This window comes from Vigna angularis, chromosome 2 (genome assembly GCF_016808095.1).
Source record: "Vigna angularis cultivar LongXiaoDou No.4 chromosome 2, ASM1680809v1, whole genome shotgun sequence".
NCBI lineage: Eukaryota > Viridiplantae > Streptophyta > Magnoliopsida > Fabales > Fabaceae > Vigna > Vigna angularis.
In genome coordinates, this window is record NC_068971.1 from 17,535,275 (window position 1) to 17,555,021 (window position 19,747).

Here is a 19,747-nt window from a genome sequence, read left to right on the forward strand (position 1 = left end):
ATTTTTCCTCTCTCTTTTGAAATCCAGACGAAATTAGTGTTTCTTTCTTTACTTAGCCTTTACTCAGATAATACGAAAATATCAAATTTTCATATTATCTAGTAAAATCTAAGTAAAGAGGGGCAGCTGTCAACACCCAATTTCGTCCGACTAAATAATATAGGTCTTTCTTTTTTTTATTGCATCTTATTTTATTTTATGTTTTTTATGAATTTTATTATTTTATTTTGTTTTTTTATTTCATTTGATTTTTCATATAAGTATTTTAAAGAGAAAGCAAAAAGAAAAAAAAAAGAAGAGAAAAGGAAAAAACGGTTACTCCCTCACGCACACGGACACATGCACTGCCCTTTTGGCTCTCCACCACCCCTCTGCTCCACACACACACGTAACCACCCCAACAACTTTTCCTTTTTCACTCCCAACTCCATTACCTCGAAGGGGGAGGCCATTCACTCCAGGGAGGGCTCTCCGCATCACACAACACTCAATCCTCCTCCATTCTCTATCAATGATGGCAACTCATATACACCTATTACCATAGCCATAGGGACACCGGGGATCAGAATCTACCATTTTTATCCATTTCCTCTTCATTTTCATCTAAAACACCATCTCCAACATCATCAACACTTCCACGGCCAAACACCCATCCTCCATACTCACGCTCACAGCCCATATCCATCTTCATTTTTCATCACTCACGGCTACAAGAAATTCCTCAACCATGGCCTAATTTCAAATCTCTCTCTACCCTTCTCCATACTCTGTCGACACCGAAAGAACCCCTTATCACCTCCAATCCCATTATCATCATCAATCCTGACTTCTAATACCAAAATCCCCCAAATACCTTTTTCCTGCAAAGAAAAGAGAATCAATCCAAGCATTCAGTCAATACACATAACAAATCCAGCCTCCCCACACTCATATGCGCACACCACGGGCTTACTGTTTCCCAGTAGACAAAATATCAAACGAAAAAAGATGATGAAGAGGGAAAGAGCTCCAGTGACGGCCGGTGATGGTCTTGACGGTGGGCAGCTGGGCTAGTGATGGTCTCGGCGGTGGACGGCTGCGCTCGCAACACCTTGGGCTACAACTTGCAGTGTTTGATTTCAGTGGAAGGGAAGAAGATAATCATCTCCTCGCGCGTAAAGGGGAGAAGCAGGGAGGAAGACCCAATACGGCGGCTAGCAATCCCTCCGGCAGGGAGCATCGGCGCTGGCAGTGGTGGCATCCTAGGTTGTTTGGTGGTGGAGCTGAGGCGGTTGCCGGTGTGGGTCGCGTGCACCGGTAGCGAATCTGGGCCGTGCGAGAATAAGATTGGTGGAAGGTGGTGGCGTGGGGGCCGGTTTGGCGGCACGCAGGGAAGACGCCCCTTCATCGGATTTATGGGCCGGGAGAGGAGTCAAGAGGTGGCGCGGTGGCTGGTTCGGAGAAGCTTGGCGCGACAACCAGTGGGTCTGTGGCGGCGATCAGCGCACAGGTGGCGCCCCGGTTTGCGGCTGGCGACGGCCGGTCTGGTGGAGGCCGCAGTGTGCTTGCGGAGGTGACGCCCGTGAGCCTCTTTGGTCCTATGCGGAAAAGGAAAGCCCTAAGTGTGCAAGGTCTCTGAATGAAAAATGAGATGAAGTTGGGGAACCCCTAATGGGTTTCTGATTGGGGTCAAGAGGCCTTGGGCCTGGTGTGGTTTGCTTCCCTTTTCCTCCTGCCACATGCACAATTCTATTCACACCCCCTTCCATTTGGGCTGAAACCCATTCTGTTTCTGCAAACAAAAATAAAAGAAGAATTGGGCCTGTGCACACTATTTCGGGATGCACCACCATTTTCATCTTTACACCTTGGCAGATTCAAAGTTGGAGAAAAAGAACTTTGACCCAAACCAAAAGAGCCTCAATTTCACTCCACACCTCTGGTTTTTATTTCTGTACCCCTATTCATGTTGGGCTTTTCTCTTGCTTTATTTTTATGCTTTTGTTTTCTTTTTATTAGTTAGTTTTTTATTGCATGTAACCCCTTTATGATAGTCCACGCGCTTTTGTTTTTATTTATATCGGTTAGACTTGTTTGTTTTATTCTCCATAAAAATTACAAAAAATATTTTGAAAAGGTTTAAGCACACGTGCGACCGCTCGCGTAGGCCTTGTGCTGAAAATCTTTTCCCTTTCTTTTACAAAATTTAAAAATCAAATAAAAATATTTTGAAAAGGTTTAAGCACACGTGCGACCGCTCGCGTAGGCCTTGTGCTGAAAATCTTTTCCCTTTCTTTTACAAAAGTTAAAAATCAAATAAAAATATTTTGAAAAGGTTTAAGCACACGTGCGACCGCTCGCGTAGGCCTTGTGCTGAAAATCTTTTCCCTTTCTTTTACAAAAGTTAAAAATCAAATAAAAATATTTTGAAAAGGTTTAAGCACACGTGCGACCGCTCGCGTAGGCCTTGTGCTGAAAATCTTTTCCCTTTCTTTTACAAAAGTTAAAAATCAAATAAAAATATTTTGAAAAGGTTTAAGCACACGTGCGACCGCTCGCGTAGGCCTTGTGCTGAAAATCTTTTCCCTTTCTTTTACAAAAGTTAAAAATCAAATAAAAATATTTTGAAAAGGTTTTAAGCACACGTGCGACCGCTCGCGTAGGCCTTGTGCTAAAAAACCTTTTCCTTTTCTTTTACAAAAGTTAAAAATTAAATAAAAATATTTTGAAAAGGTTTTAAGCACACGTGCGACAGCACGCGTAGGCCTTGTGCTAAAAAACTTTTTCCTTTTCTTTTGCAAAAGTTAAAAACCAAATAAAAATATTTGAAAAGGTTTAAGCACACGTGCGACCGCTCGCGTAGGCCTTGTGCTAGAAAACCTTTTCCTTCTTTATTAAAAATACTAAAATATTCCCAGCTACAAGTAATCTTTCAGAAAGAACTACGTAACCCTGATTTCTCATTTTGAATGAGAATACGTAGGAGCAAGGTCAATCCTTGTCGGGCCCAAAAAACTAAAAAATATATTTTGTTTATTTAGAATTTTATTTTAGGGACTAGTTAAACATTTTGAAAACCACATCATATTCGTGCATTTAGTTAAAGGTACTGCCTTCGGGCAGGCGTTGTAGGGTGCTAATACCTTCCCTACACGTAACCGACTCCCGAACCCAAAATCTGGTTTTCGTGGACCGTGTCTTATTATTTTATGGTTTTTCCGTAGTTTTCCAGAATAAACTATGGTGGTGACTCCAAATCTCTTTTCCAAACCCGTTTCTTTTTGGATCGTCGTCCCGTCGCGATTCCGGTTGCGACAGATGGCGACTCCACATCTCTTTTCCAAACCCGTTTCTTTTTGGATCGTCGTCCCGTCGCGATTCCGGTTGCGACAGATGGCGACTCCACTGGGGAGTGCTAGAGAGTCGAGCCATTTAATTAGATGCGCGAATTCTATGTGGTTTTGCTTTGTGTTTTTCTTTCCCTTTTCTCTATCTATGCTTGATATTTGGAATAACTGCAATAACTGTTGAATATTGAACCCTAGGGTAGACAATATGTTCATATCTGCCTGGGAATTTTTCTAGTTGTTTTGCAGGTGAGGGTTTGGATGTGCATGTTCTCCCTTCACACACACACTTTCGGCATATCATGAGTGGGGCCCTATACCCGGGTCTGAGCGTAACTTAGAATTAGAGGAGTTGTGTAGCGGTGTCACTCTGGGATGTACTTCCTGTTTGGCTATCGTGAGAACTCCAGCTAGAGTCTGTTCTCTTCATATGTGTTTCCACACCTAGTTGATTACTCGACTGTTGTGGAGATACTATAAAGGGGGCCATAGCTCTAGTGGCCGTTGATCTTTAGGTTCAGGTAACCATCCTTGTGAGATTCCATATACTTAACCTTAGATCTTAAGTGTTCGACCTTCATTAGGGCACAAAGGGAGATGTGTGCAGTCTTATAATCCTCATTTTTGCTTAATAAAATCAATCACCTAATGCATATCTTTATATTTTTTTTATACACCTTTTTCTTTTCTTTCTTTTTCTCATGCATTTTTATGGTCTTGTCACTGGTTCTAGTCAGAAAATTATAAATTTGTGATTAAGCCTTTAAGATAAAATGGAAATTAACATGAGATCTGAAGTCAAGGGGGGTTCAAGTTCAGACATTTTAAAGGAAAGGATAGCCATTGAAGTAAGGGAGGATAATATGGATGGCCTGAGAGAACTGCTGAAGAAAATGGAGACAACCCAAAAGGATGCATTCAGGAAGGAGTATGGGAATTTGTTGAGCCTGTTAGAGGTGGAAGTTCAAACACCGGCCATTACTCTTTTAGCCCAGTCTTATGAACCGCCATTGAGATGTTTCACTTTCTGGGATTTCCAATTGGTGCCTATGGTAGAAGAATTCGAGCAAATCTTAGATATACCTCTTGAAGGAAAAATTCCCTACAACTACCTCGAGCAGTATATCCCTATCTTGCAGTTAACGAGGATCAGGAAAGTACACCCAATGAAGTTGGAAAGCAAGTTCACAATCAAGGGCAAAGTGAGGGGCCTTCCTCAAAGATACTTATGGGAATACCTACATCGTTTGGCTTAAGAGGAAAATTGGGAAATGTTTACGGATGTATTAGCTCTTCTCCTCTATGGTGTCATGCTTTCTCCTAAATGTCAAAAACCTCGTCAATTATGCCGCTACGAATGCATTTGTGGGATATAAAAAGCGCTGTGAGAATCCAGTCAGTGCCATCCTGGTTGAAGTTTATGGGACCCTTAATCGTTGTTACGAACTTAAAGGGGGAAAGATGTTATGTTGTCTACTAGTGTTGTATATGTGGTTCATTTCCCGAGACGCCTTAAATTCCCCGTACCCCACGGACGAGCTATTGCAGAGTAAACCGAATGTGAAAGGAGCAAATGAATGGGCGCAACTTTGTGCAAGTTTAAACGAAGAACAAGTTAAATGGTGTGTTCCTTGGCAGCATAGATCGCAGATTATATATCATTGCAGGAGCTAAAAACGAGCTTGGAAGAGTCTCCAACAAATTATAGAGATGAATCAACCACAAGGCACGCAGAAACGCTCGTCACACATGCAGAAACGCTCGGCGCAAGAGTGACGCCAAGTGAACGTTCGTCCAGCTCTCTGAAGACGACGCTCGTCCTGGAGCAGAAGAGGACGCTCGTTTTGAAGACGACGCTCGTCCTGAAGCAGAAGAGGACGCTCGTTTTGAAGACGCTCGTCCAGATGACGTGAGAAGAGGACGTTCGTCCAGGACTCTTAGAATGGACGATCGGTCAGTAGAAGAGGACGATCGTCCAGGCAGAAATGGACGCTCGTCCTGAAGCAGAAGAGGACGCTCGTTTTGAAGATGACGCTCGTCCTGAAGCAGAAGACGACGCTCATTTTGAAGACGCTCGTCCAGATGACGTGAGAAGAGGACGTTCGTCCAGGACTCTTAGAATGGACGATCGGTCAGTAGAAGAGGACGATCGTCCAGGCAGAAATGGACGATCGTCCTGGAGCAGAAGAGGACGCTCGTTTTGAAGATGACGCTCGTCCTGAAGCAGAAGAGGACGCTCGTTTTGAAGACGCTCGTCCAGATGACGTGAGAAGAGGACGTTCGTCCAGGACTCTTAGAATGGACGATCGGTCAGTAGAAGAGGACGATCGTCCAGGCAGAAATGGACGCTCGTCCTGGAGCAGAAGAGGACGCTCGTTTTGAAGACGACGCTCGTCCTGAAGCAGAAGAGGACGCTCGTTTTGAAGACGCTCGTCCAGATGACGTGAGAAGAGGACGTTCGTCCAGGCAGAAATGGACGCTCGTCCTGGAGCAGAAGAGGACGCTCGTTTTGAAGACGACGCTCGTCCTGGAGCAGAAGAGGACGCTCGTTTTGAAGACGACGCTCGTCCTGAAGCAGAAGAGGACGCTCGTTTTGAAGACGCTCGTCCAGATGACGTGAGAAGAGGACGTTCATCCAGTGGGATAAGAGGGCGCTCGTCCAAGATTTAGGACGTTCGTCCAGGCCAGAGAATAGGACGCTCGTCCAAATTTCAGTGAACGCTCGTCTGTTTTCGATTTTTTCCACGGGCGCAACTTTTGCTGATGTGTCTATTTAATCCAGAAATACGAAGGGCTTACGGTCTTTGGTTCTTTGGAGATGCATCTCACTTAGAGGAGAGCTTGGAAGGCTGCTAGGACTCGTGGGAACACTCCCTTTTCCCTCTTGGTTTCTTCATCTTCTTTCATGGCCATTTTATGTTGTGAGGAATGAACTTTTGCTAAAATGCTTCATCGAGTTAAGAACGCTTACAAGAATGTTGTTCGTTTCAAGGGAGACCCAAGATAATGGACTTTTAATAAAGATTCTCTTAGCCAATGAATCGCAGAGAAGGTTAGGACAATCAAGTTACCATTCAAGTCAATCCCTGCTTACCGGAAAAAAAAAAAAAAAAAAAAAAAAAAAAGAACTTCGTAGTGCTGAGCAGTAGATGAAAACAGCATTTGAGAAACTAGAAAAAAATGTTAGCATCAAGCTAAAAAGGAGACATCCATAAATAATGATTCCGATGAAAGAGTATGTCATTGAACAAGGACAAGTTACAAAGAATTGGAAGTGACGTCTCTCACAGCTAGCTTCCCTTGCCGATGAAGCCATTGAAAACGTCCCTAAGTTCTTAGCTGATGCTGAGTCTGTAATGTCAATCATCAACCCGCTTAAGGGGATTGAAACATTCCTCAATTGCTGCAGGGAACTTATCAGAGAAATGAAGAATGTTATGGCTAAAGCCTGAGATGGTTGACCAATACGTCCTATGTCTCACGTCTTGGGAACTTCTGAATGATGAACCACCTTATTGAATTTGTTTCATGTTAATTTCCAAATTACACCGGGGCAATATTTTCGCAACTTTATAATTTCCGACTGGAGTATTTGAACTACATTGTCTCTTCTTTTTCTTTTCATTTTTATTTTCTTTTTCTTAATTTGTTTCATCTAAAAAAAAACATAAAAAAAAAATACGGCTAAACATCCAAGATACCCTAAAGGAATCGAACCAGTTAACAAATCTTGGAGAACCAAAGAGAAGTTCAAGAAGGGATGAAAGTCGATATCCAACAATTGAAGAGACAAATGAGCCAAATCCTAGAGGTCCTGAATGCCTTACAAAGCCTTGGAGATTCGTGCGTACCACGACTATAATAGAGAGTTCCAGAGGCACAAACTTTCCCTCCTTATGGTCTTCCCCTACATTACACTTCACCATTGGGAGTGGAATTGAGGCATGTTCACACTCAAAAGGCAGAATATAACACAGTTCAAGGAAGAAACAAGCTTAGGGCAACCACTTTCATGGTCCCTGCAAAAATGATTCAGCCCAATGTAGTGAGCAAGACAATGACAAAGCAACCCGAGTTGAAATCTTCTCCTCATGTCGTTACGCCAATGGATGTTGAGGTTGACAAATGTAAATTGGAAATGCTGGAAAAGGGCAAGATTCATAGAAGTTGGAGGAAGCCTTAACTTTGAAAATGTTGCAAGGCTATACTTAATCTCAGAGGTGGTGATACCTCCCAAAGTTTAAATTACCTGGAGGGATCACTTGTCTTCAGAGCCATCCCATGATGTATGAAAAAAATTGTTCACGCATGTGAAGTTGCTAATTCATTTCTTCTAAGGTAGATTGGCTGGCATGACACCAAACTGGGGCACTCACCTTGAACAGTCGTGCATCCGGTCTTGGGAGGATTTGGTGGATGCTTTCTTGAGGCAGTACAAATATATCAAGGATGGGCACTTGATTGATTACAACTGCAGACCTTAATGAAGGAGTCTAAATTGTTCAAAGAATATGCCAAAGGTGGATAGAGACTGTTGCTCAAATGAAGTTTCATCAGAGTGACAAAGAAATGGTTCCCATATTCCTCAATACTCTGTAATCACCCTTCTGTGAGACCATGGTGAGCAGTGTTTCCATAAGCTTTACAAACTTGGTGATAATCAAATAAAGAATTAAAATTTGTGTGAAGACTGAAAAGATCGCACAAGGTTCTACTATGATAACAAATGTGAACAAGTCTGGTCTAAGCCTGGGATAAGGAGAGAAGAAAGAGCTCAATCACATTCCACTGCTCAAATACCGTTGGCCTACCCTTTGAAACTGCTTTGAGACAAAATTGGACTCGACCCAAACTCAACTTTCCACCAAACTGTTAGGTAAACATGTTGATCAAGACAACGGGCTTATGAGTTTCACTCCTAACCTTCTGACTTATGCAACGTTTCTTCCAAGTCTCCTGCATAAAAAGCTTGGTCTTTACTTGTTACATGAAGCCTGTAAAGCCTCATTTCCGCAAGACTCGTGATGCATCATACACAAAAGGTGATTATCATGAATGGGTTATTGGTCATTCCACCAAAAGTGCTGGGGGTTCAAGTGCAAAGGCAAACTTTGATTCATTCAAGATGATTAAAGTATGAAGAAAGTCAACTAGACACTAAGGCAAGGCTTGTGAATGCCTCTACAAATGCCATGAAGAAATGAAGTGGGCTTTAAGACCACATAAGAAAGCATAAGTCATTGTACAAGTAAATTTGATGTTGTGAAGTGTCTTGCTACCAGGGAAGTATGCTCATTGATATCGCACTGTCATCCATGACTTGCAGTGCAAACATTCACTACAGGGTTTCTCCAAGTAGTGCTGGAAATCGAGTCTTGAAAGGGTATTACGAAAAAAAAAAAGGAAAACAAAATTGAAAAAAAAAAACAAAAAAATGAAGGAAATCTTGAGTCACTTGTCTTTCTTGTGAATCGTCAAACTCTTGTTTTTCGAAAAAATAAAAAAAATAAAAAAAAGGAAAAATGATGAATAATCAAAAAGAAAATTGGGATGTCAAGTTTTTCTGAGGTCAAATGTTTAAAAATAACAATTTGATATTTCCTTTCGAGATGTTTGTGCACGTGTTGCTTGAAAGCCTTCACCCTTCACTTTCTCTAAAATAAAGGATTTTCCCCAACAAACACTGTCACTGCCCTCAATAACAAAAACCTTTACACTGGGGCAGATTGGCCTGGCCAAAATTTTCCTCGCTTGCGCTAGTTGGGTGATCCCGGAATCCATTGAGACAAACAGAAGAACTTTCAAAAAGAGAATAAGCCCACTAGATTGAAAACCCGAAAGGGCAGTCTAGAAAGGAAAAGAAAAGAAAAAAAAAAGAATTCATGTTGAGGTCATCTAGTCGTAGAATTAATCTTTTGAAAATAAAGCAATCAGAATTTGAAATGATGTGTGGCCATCTTTTCTTTATCTAAAAAGCAAAAAAAATATATATCCATTGCCACCCTGTTTGAGCCAAAAATAAACTCTTTTTCAAAATTATCCCCAAGCAAGGGTTGTCATCAGGTAGGAGTCAACTCATGATGCAAATGAAGAGCACTCAATGATCAAACGAAGAAATTTCATCAAGAAGAGTGAACAAAGAAAAAACAAAAAAGAACAAAAAATCACAAAGTGATGATGGAAAAAATGAAAAAATGGAGTTCAAAAAAAAAAAAAAAAAAAAACAAAGTGCTCAAAAGGTCAAATAGTTGATACAATGATAGATGACAACCCTTGTTTCAAAAAATGTATCTGATAAGCATTCATTTGGGCCTTTAACCCTTTCTTTCAATACCTTCTAGCCCTAGCCACATTACAAGCCTAACAAAGTCCACACAGATTAAATAATGTTTGCTCAAATTTTCATAAAGCTTAATTTTGCGATAAGACGAAATGACTTGCAATGTGTCCAAAAAATAAAATAAAACAAAAAGAACAAAAAATTTGAAAATGAATGAAAAAAAAGAGAGAAAAAAGTAATGTCTCAGGAAGAGGGGATCTCTTTGCCAATGAGGCAAAAACATGCAAAAGAAAATCGGACCAATTGGGGTCATCCTTTTAACCGATCCTTTTCATGCCCACTACCTCTTCCAACCCTAGGCAAAAAAAAAAAAAAAAAAAAAAAAAAAAAAAAAAAAACTGGGGCAGCTTTGTAGATCTCATCACGCATCTTCGCCCTGAAATTTATCAACCCATAATTTCAAGACTGGGGCAGCTTTGCGAATCTCACTTGAATTTTTCACCCGAATTTTTCCCAAGCACCAAACTGGGGCAACTTTCGGGATATCCCGTTTCACTTTGACATTCACATATCACATCTTCGGCAAGGAGTGTATGAGGAATGATGTGCCCACGTGGTTGTCCTAGTCTTCTCCAAACCATCCTAAACATCTATCATTTTTCTCACTTGCTAGTGAATTCAAGCATGCGTGCATTGATGTCACGAAAGAAAAGTCAAAATGTAATTATCTCAAACTTTAGACCTCGAGATGTATGACATTCCTCTTTTTCACAAAATATTGAAAATAAGAATAAGTATGATGATTGCAAGAAAGATGACTGACTCAAGCAGAAGAAAAATAAGCGAAACACAAAACAAGGCAATTTTTTTCCATATGTGTGCATTCATCCATAAAAAAAAAAAACCAAAAAAAAAAAACATTTCACAAAATTACAAATTTCAAGAATTTCCAAATCCAAAAGCCCAATTTCCATATTGGCCCCCAAAGCCTAGTTTCACCTGGCTCACAAAGCCTAGTTCCCATACTGGCCCATAAGCCCAGTTTCGCCTGGCACTCTAAACTCAAGTTTTTTCTTTTTGTAACGGCCCTCTGCGTGGCAATGGTCGGTTTTAAATTTCTGTTCTGTGAGTTTGGCCCTCTGCGAGGCAATGGCCAAATCCAGGTTTTAGTTTTCTGTTATCGGCCCTCTACATGGCAATGGTCGGTTTTAAATTTCTGTTCTGTGAGTTTGGCCCTCTGCGAGGCAATGGTCAAATCCAGGTTTTAGTTTTCTGTTATCGACCCTCTACGTGGCAATGGTCGATTTTAAATTTTTGTTCTGTGAGTTTGGCCCTCTGCGAGGCAATGGTCAAATCCAGGTTTTAGTTTTCTGTTATCGGCCCTCTGCATGGCAATGGTCGGTTTTTAAATTTCTGTTCTGTGAGTTTGGCCCTCTGCGAGGCAATGGTCAAATCCAGGTTTTAGTTTTCTGTTATCAGCCCTCTGCGTGGCAATGGTCGATTTTAAATTTTTGTTCTGTGAGTTTGGCCCTCTGCGAGGCAATGGTCAAATCCAGGTTTTAATTTTCTGTTATCGACCCTCTGCATGGCAATGGTCAGATTTAAATTTTTGTTCTGTGAGTTTGGCCCTCTGCGAGGCAATGGTCAAATCCAGGTTTTAATTTTCTGTTATCAACCCTCTGCATGGCAATGGTCGGATTTAAATTTCTGTTCTGTGAGTTTGGCCCTCTGCGAGGCAATGGTCAAATCCAGGTTTTAGTTTTCTGTTATCGACCCTCTGCATGGCAATGGTCGGATTTAAATTTCTGTTCTGTGAGTTTGGCCCTCTGCGAGGCAATGGTCAAATCCAGGTTTTAGTTTTCTGTTATCGGCCCTCTGCATGGCAATGGTCGGATGTAAATTTATGTTCTGTGAGTTTCGCCCTCTGCGAGGCAATGGTCAAATCCAGGTTTTCGTTTCGTGTTGTTGGCCCTTTGCTACGCAATGGTCGATTTCTTTTGTTGCAATCTCATCTTTTTCATGAACTTGGTTATCATATATATTTGAATTAGTTTTTATTTTTCCTCTCTCTTTTGAAATCCAGACGAAATTAGTGTTTCTTTCTTTACTTAGCCTTTACTCAGATAATACGAAAATATCAAATTTTCATATTATCTAGTAAAATCTAAGTAAAGAGGGGCAGCTGTCAACACCCAATTTCGTCCGACTAAATAATATAGGTCTTTCTTTTTTTTATTGCATCTTATTTTATTTTATGTTTTTTATGAATTTTATTATTTTATTTTGTTTTTTTATTTCATTTGATTTTTCATATAAGTATTTTAAAGAGAAAGCAAAAAGAAAAAAAAAAGAAGAGAAAAGGAAAAAACGGTTACTCCCTCACGCACACGGACACATGCACTGCCCTTTTGGCTCTCCACCACCCCTCTGCTCCACACACACACGTAACCACCCCAACAACTTTTCCTTTTTCACTCCCAACTCCATTACCTCGAAGGGGGAGGCCATTCACTCCAGGGAGGGCTCTCCGCATCACACAACACTCAATCCTCCTCCATTCTCTATCAATGATGGCAACTCATATACACCTATTACCATAGCCATAGGGACACCGGGGATCAGAATCTACCATTTTTATCCATTTCCTCTTCATTTTCATCTAAAACACCATCTCCAACATCATCAACACTTCCACGGCCAAACACCCATCCTCCATACTCACGCTCACAGCCCATATCCATCTTCATTTTTCATCACTCACGGCTACAAGAAATTCCTCAACCATGGCCTAATTTCAAATCTCTCTCTACCCTTCTCCATACTCTGTCGACACCGAAAGAACCCCTTATCACCTCCAATCCCATTATCATCATCAATCCTGACTTCTAATACCAAAATCCCCCAAATACCTTTTTCCTGCAAAGAAAAGAGAATCAATCCAAGCATTCAGTCAATACACATAACAAATCCAGCCTCCCCACACTCATATGCGCACACCACGGGCTTACTGTTTCCCAGTAGACAAAATATCAAACGAAAAAAGATGATGAAGAGGGAAAGAGCTCCAGTGACGGCCGGTGATGGTCTTGACGGTGGGCAGCTGGGCTAGTGATGGTCTCGGCGGTGGACGGCTGCGCTCGCAACACCTTGGGCTACAACTTGCAGTGTTTGATTTCAGTGGAAGGGAAGAAGATAATCATCTCCTCGCGCGTAAAGGGGAGAAGCAGGGAGGAAGACCCAATACGGCGGCTAGCAATCCCTCCGGCAGGGAGCATCGGCGCTGGCAGTGGTGGCATCCTAGGTTGTTTGGTGGTGGAGCTGAGGCGGTTGCCGGTGTGGGTCGCGTGCACCGGTAGCGAATCTGGGCCGTGCGAGAATAAGATTGGTGGAAGGTGGTGGCGTGGGGGCCGGTTTGGCGGCACGCAGGGAAGACGCCCCTTCATCGGATTTCTGGGCCGGGAGAGGAGTCAAGAGGTGGCGCGGTGGCTGGTTCGGAGAAGCTTGGCGCGACAACCAGTGGGTCTGTGGCGGCGATCAGCGCACAGGTGGCGCCCCGGTTTGCGGCTGGCGACGGCCGGTCTGGTGGAGGCCGCAGTGTGCTTGCGGAGGTGACGCCCGTGAGCCTCTTTGGTCCTATGCGGAAGAGGAAAGCCCTAAGTGTGCAAGGTCTCTGAATGAAAAATGAGATGAAGTTGGGGAACCCCTAATGGGTTTCTGATTGGGGTCAAGAGGCCTTGGGCCTGGTGTGGTTTGCTTCCCTTTTCCTCCTGCCACATGCACAATTCTATTCACACCCCCTTCCATTTGGGCTGAAACCCATTCTGTTTCTGCAAACAAAAATAAAAGAAGAATTGGGCCTGTGCACACTATTTCGGGATGCACCACCATTTTCATCTTTACACCTTGGCAGATTCAAAGTTGGAGAAAAAGAACTTTGACCCAAACCAAAAGAGCCTCAATTTCACTCCACACCTCTGGTTTTTATTTCTGTACCCCTATTCATGTTGGGCTTTTCTCTTGCTTTATTTTTATGCTTTTGTTTTCTTTTTATTAGTTAGTTTTTTATTGCATGTAACCCCTTTATGATAGTCCACGCGCTTTTGTTTTTATTTATATCGGTTAGACTTGTTTGTTTTATTCTCCATAAAAATTACAAAAAATATTTTGAAAAGGTTTAAGCACACGTGCGACCGCTCGCGTAGGCCTTGTGCTGAAAATCTTTTCCCTTTCTTTTACAAAAGTTAAAAATCAAATAAAAATATTTTGAAAAGGTTTAAGCACACGTGCGACCGCTCGCGTAGGCCTTGTGCTGAAAATCTTTTCCCTTTCTTTTACAAAAGTTAAAAATCAAATAAAAATATTTTGAAAAAGGTTTAAGCACACGTGCGACCGTTCGCGTAGGCCTTGTGCTGAAAATATTTTCCCTTTCTTTTACAAAAGTTAAAAATCAAATAAAAATATTTTGAAAAGGTTTAAGCACACGTGCGACCGCTCGCGTAGGCCTTGTGCTGAAAATCTTTTCCCTTTCTTTTACAAAAGTTAAAAATCAAATAAAAATATTTTGAAAAGGTTTAAGCACACGTGCGACCGCTCGCGTAGGCCTTGTGCTGAAAATCTTTTCCCTTTCTTTTACAAAAGTTAAAAATCAAATAAAAATATTTTGAAAAGGTTTTAAGCACACGTGCGACCGCTCGCGTAGGCCTTGTGCTAAAAAACCTTTTCCTTTTCTTTTACAAAAGTTAAAAATCAAATAAAAATATTTTGAAAAGGTTTTAAGCACACGTGCGACCGCTCGCGTAGGCCTTGTGCTAAAAAACTTTTTCCTTTTCTTTTACAAAAGTTAAAAACCAAATAAAAATATTTGAAAAGGTTTAAGCACACGTGCGACCGCTCGCGTAGGCCTTGTGCTAGAAAACCTTTTCCTTCTTTATTAAAAATACTAAAATATTCCCAGCTACAAGTAATCTTTCAGAAAGAACTACGTAACCCTGATTTCTCATTTTGAATGAGAATACGTAGGAGCAAGGTCAATCCTTGTCGGGCCCAAAAAACTAAAAAATATATTTTGTTTATTTAGAATTTTATTTTAGGGACTAGTTAAACATTTTGAAAACCACATCATATTCGTGCATTTAGTTAAAGGTACTGCCTTCGGGCAGGCGTTGTAGGGTGCTAATACCTTCCCTACACGTAACCGACTCCCGAACCCAAAATCTGGTTTTCGTGGACCGTGTCTTATTATTTTATGGTTTTTCCGTAGTTTTCCAGAATAAACTATGGTGGCGACTCCAAATCTCTTTTCCAAACCCGTTTCTTTTTGGATCGTCGTCCCGTCGCGATTCCGGTTGCGACAGATGGCGACTCCACATCTCTTTTCCAAACCCGTTTCTTTTTGGATCGTCGTCCCGTCGCGATTCCGGTTGCGACACAAGTCATGATGCATATTGTCTCCTAAGTGAAGAAGGAGAACCTTCAATTTTTCAAGAGGCCGTGACTAGTTTAGATGCTTCTCTGTGGATGGCTGCAATGCAAGAAGAAATTGAAGCTCTTCATAGAAACAAGACATGGAATCTTGTGGAACTTCCAAAAGGTCGAAAAGCCATTGGTTGCAAATGGGTTTATAAGATCAAGAAAGATGGCAATGATCAAGTGGAAAGATATCATGCTAGATTGGTAGTTAAAGGATATGCTCAGAAAGAAGGCATTGATTTTAACGAGATTTTCTCTCCAGTCGTTAGACTAACAACAATCAGAATTGTCCTTGCAATGTGTGCTGCATTTGATTTACATCTAGAGCAATTGGATGTAAAGACTGTTTTTCTTCATGGAGAACTTGAAGAAGAAATATATATGCTCCAACCAGAAGGTTTTGAAGAAAAAGGCAAAGAAAACTTGGTTTGCAGGTTGAACAAATCTCTATACGGTCTAAAGCAGGCGCCAAGGTGTTGGTATAAGAGATTTGATTCCTTCATCATTAGCCTCGGATACAACAGACTAAGTTCAGACCATTGTACTTATTACAATAGGTTTATAGAAAATGATTTTATTATTTTATTGTTGTATGTGGATGACATGTTGGTGGTAGGCCCCAACAAAGCTCTAATCCAAGAACTGAAGGCACAATTGGCTAGGGAGTTTGATATGAAGGACTTGGGACCGGCAAACTAGATTTTAGGGATGCAAATTCACCGAGACAGAAAAGATAGGAAGATTTGGCTTTCACGGAAGAACTATTTATTAAAGATCTTGCGACGCTTCAACATGCAAGATTGCAAGCCAATTTCTACCCTACTTCCTATCAACTGTAAGTTATCCTCAAGTATGATACCTAGCAGTGAAGCAGAGAGGATGGAAATGTCTCGTGTACCGTATGCATCAGCAGTAGGAAGCCTCATGTATGCCATGATTTGTACAAGACCGGACATTGCTCAAGCAGTGGGAGTGGTTAGTAGATTCATGGGAAATTTTGGTGGAGAGCACTGGAATACTGTTAAGAGGATCCTTAGATACATCAAAGGAACATCAAACGTTGCATTATGTTATAAAGGATCAGAATCAATTGTCAGAGGTTATGTTGATTCAGATTTTGCAGGTGATCTAGATAAAAGGAAATCTACTACTGGATATGTGTTTACAATTGCTGGAGGGACTATAAGTTGGTTATCCAAGTTACAAGATGTTGTAGCTCTGTCTACTACAGAAGCTGAATACATGGCAGCCACTCAAGCATGTAAGGAAGCTATTTGGATTAAAAGGATAATGGAGGAACTTGGGCACAAACAACAACAAATTGTTGTGTATTGTGATAGTCAAAGTGCTTTGCACATTGCAAAGAATCCAGCCTTTCATTCTAGGACAAAGCACATAGGAATAAGATATCACTTTGTGAGGGAAGTAGTGGAAGAAGGAAGTGTTGATATGCAAAAGATTCACACAGATGAAAACCTAGCAGATGTCATGACAAAGCCGGTCAATACTAACAAGTTTAGGAAGACTCGATCCTGTTACGATCTATTGGAAACATAAGCAACATGGATGGCAAATGTGGTGTGAAGATTTGATTAGTTTAATCAAAATCTTCAAGTGGGAGATTGTGAAGGAGAGAAGTCCCACATCTAGTAAAACGTTGTAAGGGACTTCCTCCTTTGGTTATAAAAGAGAGGTTAAGGTTCCCCTTTCCTCATCCCATTCTCTTCTCTTCCTTCTTTAGTTCTCTTGCTTTTAAGCAATTGAGGAATTCTTAAGAGTGTTGTAATTTCTCCTCATAGTATAAAATTTCTAGTTATTTGCCTAGTCTAAATTTTCTCATCTTTATTCTTTGTTGTGTGTGCTTGTGTCGTATGACTGATACCTAACAGTGGCATCGTTGGCGGCTAGGCCAACGCCGGATTACACCAGAGAAGTCGTTGCGGGTTGTTTCGTGTGCGGCGCATACCTGACCTAAATAAGTGGCAGAGGAAAATAATAAGTGATAACCGACGATAGCGGTTCTGAAGAAAGATCGACAAAAAAATGTGAAAGGTGTTGAGAAATTTGAATAAGAAGGGTTAGGGATAAGGGAAGCTAAGAAGGAAAGAAAGAAAAATGAAGACTATGCAGGGATACGTAAATACTCGAAGTTGTGAAAAAAAGAAAAGGAAAGCTGCAAAATATTAACACTTACAAGCAGTTTATAAAAAACCGCCGAAAATTAATTTAAAATAAGAAATACAAAAAGCTTAGTTGCGGTTCTGCGTATCAAACCGTCGGAAATTTTATTTTAAAAAAAGAAATTAAAACTTAATTGGGGTTTTTATTAAAACTGCATGAAGTTAATAGAGGTTTTTGAAATCGTCAGGAAAAAAAACTCGTGATATATTATATTATTTTACTAGTGATAGGTCAACCAGACTCGAACCTGTTTAACCATGGGTTAAGTAAACTAGGTTCATTTCAACCCTCTTTAAAAAAACTAAAAATTTTCACCCCAACTTAATTCAAATCTATGGTGAATTAGATTGGTTCACAGGTTAGAATTTATTTTAACATATCTAATTCTCATAAATAGAGTTGAATAAAAAGATAATACTTTTTATTTCGTGATTGTATTCCTTAAGCTCTACTAAAGTGAATAGTTAAGTTGTTATGTATTGAATTTGATTTTGCTTATTTAAGATATTCAACTAATGTTAGTGTGCTAATAAACTCAAGAGTAGGTAGGTACACAAGTTCCATAGGTTAGAAAGCTAATTAATGTACTGAGTTGGTGACCCTTTTGTTCTATTGTTTTAGGATGAAGAAGTTTTTATGACCAATTATTAGTATTTAGATTGTCCTCTCATGATTAATTTGTAGATGACTGACCTTTTACAATTGAGTTATTAATATGTAAACTTTGAACTTGATCACGATCTCATATGTATCCACCATATCCTTAGCCTTTTCTCACATTATCATTTTGAGCAAAGCAAGTCAAAGCTTTAGAATGTGTGAGATTCTAAATCATGTCTGAGATCCAAGTTCACTCTTCAATGGTAATGTGTTGAGAATATTGGCATCTCTTTATCATATTAACAAATTTATGGTAACTTTGCTAGTGTTGAGAGGTGTATATCTCATACCTTCACATATGTTCATGCTTCAAGGGTTGGCTTCAGTCAAATTCCAACGTTATTATTCCTTATTTGCTTAAAAAGTGTGATAATAACTTATTTTAGCATATTAATTAGACCTTTTCATTCTTCTCTATGTCATGAATTTTTTTTTTATTTCATGTCAAATTTATGGTTTAACATTTTTAGAGATAAAAGTTACTATCATTTGTATAATTTTTTGTAGAAAAGTGAAAACTTTGAAGGCAAAGAAAGGAAGTCATTTCAGGATCTCCTCACCCAACAACCAAAACTTTCAACTAATGAGAAGAGCATTATAATTGTTGGACAAAAAATACTTAATGAATAAATGAAGTTAACATTATTTAAAAAATGACCTCTCATCCACTGATAGTTATGATTGTTAAGTGACAAATCACGTTTTAGGAGTTGTTGAAAAGGTAATATTTAACCCAGAGATCTTGAGAAAAGTTGCTATGAGAAAGGAGTTAAAAAATGATTTATCACTTCAACCTTGTCATTCTCTTTACCATTTTTTATATTTCGAAGGTAGAAAAGTAACTAATAGAATTGGATGTAATAAATCTTATATGTAATTTTTTTTTCAATAGAAATGTGTTATGTGACTCTTTATATTTTCTTTTTAGTACTTCATATTGTATCACTAGTGGAAAAAGAGCTTTCCATGATGACTTATTATGATAGGTGAAATCCACCTATCATAATACATTGATCGGTAGAATTTCGTAATAAAACTAAAAGATATTATGACGTACTTTAGGAAATCTGTCATAATAGGTGTAGTGATGACATTTTTGTAATAAAAGTTATATGTATTATGACAAGTAAAAGCCACCTATCATAGTAAATAGGATGCGGTGGCAAAATTAATATTATGATGAAAACATATTATGACAGGTTTTAGAAGACCTATCATAGTAAGACTCTACTATGATTGTTGGTTACTTACATGTCATAATAGTCGTAAATCCCTAATTTCAGTTTCCCTTCATTTCATTCGTAGCTTTCACTTCATTTTCGAACACTCTCTCATCTTTGCATGCACACTCCTACTAGCCAACACCTTAACATCGTCAACGCTCGCCATCGCCTCCATGCCGTTGACACCATCGTCTCCCGACATCCGCAGCACTATTGCGTCTCTAAGGTAAGGTTTACTGAACTCCACGACATTTTCTATTTCTCCCATGGTCTCTGCTGAACTCCACCAACTAATTAAAAATCAACCAAAAATTAGTAAACTAGTCATAATGAACCTGTTAGCTCTCGGTTGGACTAGAAAATTATTTTCCAAAGTAAATTATATCATGTAAGTTTATTTTAAACAATTCACATCTCCAACTTGTTTGGTCAATACAAACATGACGTTGTCATTCTAATTTATCATATGTACTGAATTTCAAATTGAAATTTAAACTTAATAAATTTGTTACCATCACGCTCATAGTTTAACTTCTACTCCTTTCATTTCTATGATTTTATCAAAATTATAAAAATGATGTTGTCATTTTGATTTATCATTTGTCGTG